Raw genomic sequence first — 5718 nt, 5'->3', positions numbered from 1 at the left:
GATATTAATAAGGAACCAGCAGATCAAGTAGCTTTTGGAATAAAACACCAATTTTTTTTAAATTAAACACTATCTAAAGATTTGCATCGAAGCGTTTATTTTTGATAGTGATTTTAATCACTGTCAGATATCATTTACTTGATCCAACTATGCCACGTCACCACTGTGCCGCAACCCCCCTGTGCTGGGTTTTGTTACATTGATTCTGATGTATTATTTTTTCTGAAAAACACTTATCGTGCTCGGCGTAGCCGGGTACCCCTATTGGAATCAGTGGCCTACTTATGATGACGGCCCGAAGAGGCTTTTGAGACAAAGGCACGTAAGGCTCAAAAGGGCTCTGGGTCTGGGGCTCCGCCCCAGCTAGGCGGAGCCTAGTATATTATTATTTATTTGAATAAATGTAAAAATAATATAATTTTATACAAATGAAAATGTTTACAAATAATAAAATAAAAAGTGTTGATTTTAAGTTTCATAAATTAAACCACCGCACTAGACGGAGCGTTATACTCGAAAATGTTATCATGTAATATAAGACAATATGTTGACGTTAAGGACATAAGATAAGGAACGAGCATATAAGAGAGAATATAGGTGAACGTCAATCATGGATAAGATAAGAGAAAATAGACTTAGATGGTTTGGTAATGTTCTGAGTAGAGAAGAATCGGAAGCTGTAAGAATAGTTATAGAAATGAATGTTGAAGGAAGATAAGGTAGAGGATGATCAAATAAAAGATGATGGGGTGGTATTGAATGCGATATGAGGACAGCTGATGTTAGCGTGGATGATGTGAGAGATCGTGTCAAGTGGTAGTTTAGGATAATGGTGGCCGACCCCATGTAGTTGGGATTAAGGCGAAGAAGACAAAGAATTATTTATAATATGTTTTTACAATTCAATATTCTGTATAATTACTCGGTAAATTAAATAGAAATTGTATAATGTATTCAATGGTGGCTCGAGGATGTTGGTGTCGGGGGTGTGACTTTAAATATAATACCGCTAGTTATAAGTATAAAAAAAAACCTAGCACAGGGGGATCGCGGCACAGTGGTGACGTGACATATTTGGATCAAGTATAATGATATCTGACAGTGATTAAAATCACTATCATAAAAAACGCTTCGATGCAAATCTTTAGATAGTGTTTAATTTTAAAAAATAGGTGGATTATTCCAAAAGCAACATGATCTGCTAGTTCGTTATTAATATTCTGATTCAGATAAAGTATATCGAATGAAAGAGGGATTATTAAAAAATATTATTTCTCATAAAAAAATTATNATCGAATGAAAGAGGGATTATTAAAAAATATTATTTCTCATAAAAAAATTATATTGATCAATACACTTTTCAATATGTTATAGCATTATAAAGTTAAAAATAAAAAAATTAAATCGAGAATTTTCAAACAATAATAGCATTTGGTAGCCAATTTCACCCTGAAGACAAAATAAAGTACGAATTTTTTTTTTACCATAATAAAGTTTATTACATTAGTTTTAATTTAATGTATATAGAAAAGTGTCAGACTTTCTGGAACACTTTCATAAGTTAAGTTGAAAAAATTAATTTTTTGTAAAAAAGTTGTCATTTTAAATCCCCCCCTGTGAGCAGGTAAAAAGTCAGATTTATAAAAAAAATATACCAAATGATAGGTAATGACATCATGCATAAAAAAAAAAAAAAATATATTAATATGTTTATTTTTAAAAAAGTTATGGCAGTTTTTAGTAAAAAAAATTGAAAAAATTTCGAAAAATAGCCATTTTTAAATTTGTAATTTTTTTGGAGGTTTCCCCCATTTACGGGGAACGAGGGAATTTTTTTCAATTTTTGAGGGTAATGTCTTCAAATAGATACGATTTGTGATCTTTTGACGGATCATTGAAAGAAATCGGTTCGGTGAGAGCTGAGAAAAAGTGGTAACAGACACAAAAAAAAAAACANTTGAAAGAAATCGGTTCGGTGAGAGCTGAGAAAAAGTGGTAACAGAAAAAAAAAAAAAAAAAAAAATAACACATCTTAGTAAAACCAATACCTTCTCAGCTTCGCATCGAAGCTAAAATTGTCAAATTAGATATAATAAAATAAAACACGTATTATTATTTTAAAGGTCGCAGTAGAAAATAGAATTAATTTTAGTAGGGGGTGCAATAGGGTGGCCCTCAAAAATCGAATGTCTTTTTTTTCTTTATGCTACCCCTTAATTTTTTTTTATTGGTCAAAAAAATGAGCTATGCAAAATGTGGGACCGATCCGTTAAGGTTAACCCGTGCCCCCGGGCCTATTAAGTTGAGTCGAAAAGTCAAATTTAATAGAAATAACTGATCTATGTCTTATAACTTTTTTTTCTCTTAACTTAGAATAATAAAAGTAAAACTCAAGTAAAGGAAATTTTACAAGAAATTCAAAAATAATAACTTCAATGTTGTTTTCTCAATAAATAGCCCACAAAAACACTANATAAGAGAGAATATAGGTGAACGTCAATCATGGATAAGATAAGAGAAAATAGACTTAGATGGTTTGGTAATGTTCTGAGTAGAGAAGAATCGGAAGCTGTAAGAATAGTTATAGAAATGAATGTTGAAGGAAGATAAGGTAGAGGATGATCAAATAAAAGATGATGGGGTGGTATTGAATGCGATATGAGGACAGCTGATGTTAGCGTGGATGATGTGAGAGATCGTGTCAAGTGGTAGTTTAGGATAATGGTGGCCGACCATTATAATGGTGGCCGACTCAAGTCACCAAAAGGCACGTTCTTGCCAGCCTGGCGACGTTGTTTGATTCATTAGGTTTAGTAGGTCCTGTCATATTAGTTGGAAAAATATTACTTCAAAAATTATGGCTTGAAAAAATCGGTTGGGATAGTCCAGTTCCGTCACACATACAATCAGAATGGAAAAGTTATAATAGTTGTTTAAATGAGCTCAATTCATTTAACATACCTCGTTGGATGAGGTCTGATAAAGAATAACACATTGAAGTTCATGGATTTGCGGATGCATCTACAAAAGCATACGGTGCGTGTATCTATATACGTACTACAGGTATGACGGACAGAGTCGTTAACTGCCAATTAGTGTGCGCAAAGTCGCGTATATCACCGATAAAGGTAGTGTCAATTCCAAGATTAGAGTTATGTGCGGCATTACTTTTATCACGTCTTATGCATGTAATTATATCGGCGCTTAAAGTGAACATATCAAAAAAATATTTTTGGACGGATTCAACTGTCACTTTAGCTTGGATAGCTGCAGAATCAAGTAAGTGGAAAACATTTGTTGCTAATCGTGTCAGTGAAATACACACTTTGACTGAACGTTCGGAGTGGGGACATGTGAAATCGAGCGAGAATCCAGCTGACGTATTNGAACATGTGAAATCGAACGATAATCCAGCTGACGTATTATCTCGAAGATGTACGCCAAACGAATTAAAAAATAACATGCTTTGGTGGCACGGTCCGGTATGGTTAATTAATAATGATTTCAAAGGTTCAATAGCACACAACGAAGATTTGGAACATATAAACGATATTAAAAACGAAGAAAAGATTACGGTATTTGATATTGATAAATATTCATCTCTGAACAAGTTATCACGCGTCGTTGCGTATTTGTTACGATACAAAAATAATTCATTATCGAAACGTAATAATATCCAAAGAATTATCGGGCCGTTAATCGTAGACGAAATATCAACAGGAATTAAATTACTAATCAAATTATTACAAAGTATTTATTTTTCTTCAATAAATTAAAGATTTAAAGAATAAATGTATCGTGTCGGGTAACAGTAAAATATATAATTTAAATCCGTTCATAGACGACGATGGAATCGTGCGCGTGGGTGGTAGATTAAGCAACGCTACAATTATTGATACTGATCAATGATTTCCGATTATAATACCAAATAAAACAAATTTTTCAAAATTGATCATGTTACGCGAACACGAAAGACTGATGCATGCAGGGCCACATGCTACACTTGCCATGGTGCGATTAAAATACTGACCACTCATTGGTCGAAGGTGCGTGCGAAAAGTTATATACTAATGCGTAAAATGTTTCAAGACACGACCAAAAAATATATCACCTTTAATGGGTAATTTACCAAAATTCAGAGTCGACCAGCCAAGTAGATGTTTTGAAAACTGTGGAATAGATTATGCGAGTCCGTTTCAGTTAAAATGTAACAATAGACGAAATTCCGCGACTCAAAAGTCATATATATGCGTGTTTGTGTGTTTCGCCACAAAGGCGGTGCATTTAGAGCTCGTATGTGATTTAAGCACGGATGCATTTATTGCAGCTCTAAAGCGATTCATATCTCGCCGTGGTCTATGTAAAAACATATATTCAGATAACGCTACTTGTTTCGTAGGTACAAACAATAAACTTCAAGATTTAAAACAGTTAATGTCGATTGACGATCACAAAGATCGTATTCATCAATTTATGACTAGCAACGAAATAGTATGGCACTTTATTCCTCCACGAGCACCACATTTCGGCGGATTATAAGAGGCGGCAGTTCATAGCATTAAAAAACATTTAAATCGCACTATATCATCCGTAAAATTAACATATGATGAGTTCTACACACTGTTGGTGCAGATTGAGGCTTGTTTAAATTCACTACCGCTTATCCCATTATCTACTGATCCTTCTGACTTATCCGTCCTTACTCCTGGCCTTTTTTTAATAGGTGACTCACTATCATCGTTGCCAGAACCCGAAATATGTAAGTTAAACAGTAATTTGTTATCACGGTGGCAAAGAGTACAACATATTACGCAACAAATTTGGAAACATCAATTACCTTATCCAATGTTACATTTGCTTCATTTAATAGTTTTTCTTGAAGTTTTTTGTCATAAACACCAGCAACAACACGATCTCTTATTAGTCGGTCTTTCACGTTTCCAAAGTTACAGTTGCTGCTTAGCTTTCTCAAAGCCGCAAGATACTCTTCGAAACTTTCATCTATTCTTTGGTTCCTGCTATTAAATTGAAATGCTTCCACACATTCATTTATGTTGGGTTCGTAATATTCGTCGAATAATTTTATAATTTCTTCCACACTTTCGAGTTCCTGTCCGTTCATCAATGTCTCATACACGTCCCTGGCTTCTTTGCCTATTATGTGTAGAAATATATTTATTTGTTCAATATGTTTTACTTATATATGCCTGCTGCAATGCTGAACACATTAAAAATTTTTTCCCATCTCGGCCATTCAATTTGTGCCTTACGAATATTAAGTTCTGACGGTGGTTTGAGCCCTTCCATGGTCACTTTTGTTTTTTCTTTATTTATAATTAACACAAATAATAAAAGAACAATCCTTTCGACTGCGCCATGTTATAAATTATTGTAATTATTTAGAAAATAAGTACACGCAAGTCACATGNTAATTATTTAGAAAATAAGTACACGCAAGTCACATGATTTTCATACTTATATTTTATTTAACGAAACTTATTTAACCTTTAACATGAACATTGATAAAACAATGATACAGTGATGCCACACATCACGACAGTAACCTTCTGGCCTCTAAAGAAATATTGAATATATCTCATTGACGACTCATGACTTGGACGACAGGACGATTGCACCCTAGGGTGGCCCTCAAAAATCGAATGTCTTTTTTTTCTTTACGCTACCCCTTAATTTTTTTTTAATGGTCAAAAAAGTGAG

This window comes from Daktulosphaira vitifoliae, unplaced genomic scaffold (assembly GCF_025091365.1).
Source record: "Daktulosphaira vitifoliae isolate Bord-2020 unplaced genomic scaffold, ASM2509136v1 Scaffold_5, whole genome shotgun sequence".
Taxonomy (NCBI): Eukaryota; Metazoa; Arthropoda; class Insecta; order Hemiptera; family Phylloxeridae; genus Daktulosphaira; species Daktulosphaira vitifoliae.
The sequence above is the reverse complement of the archived record's forward strand: the minus strand, read 5'-3'. Positions refer to the sequence as shown.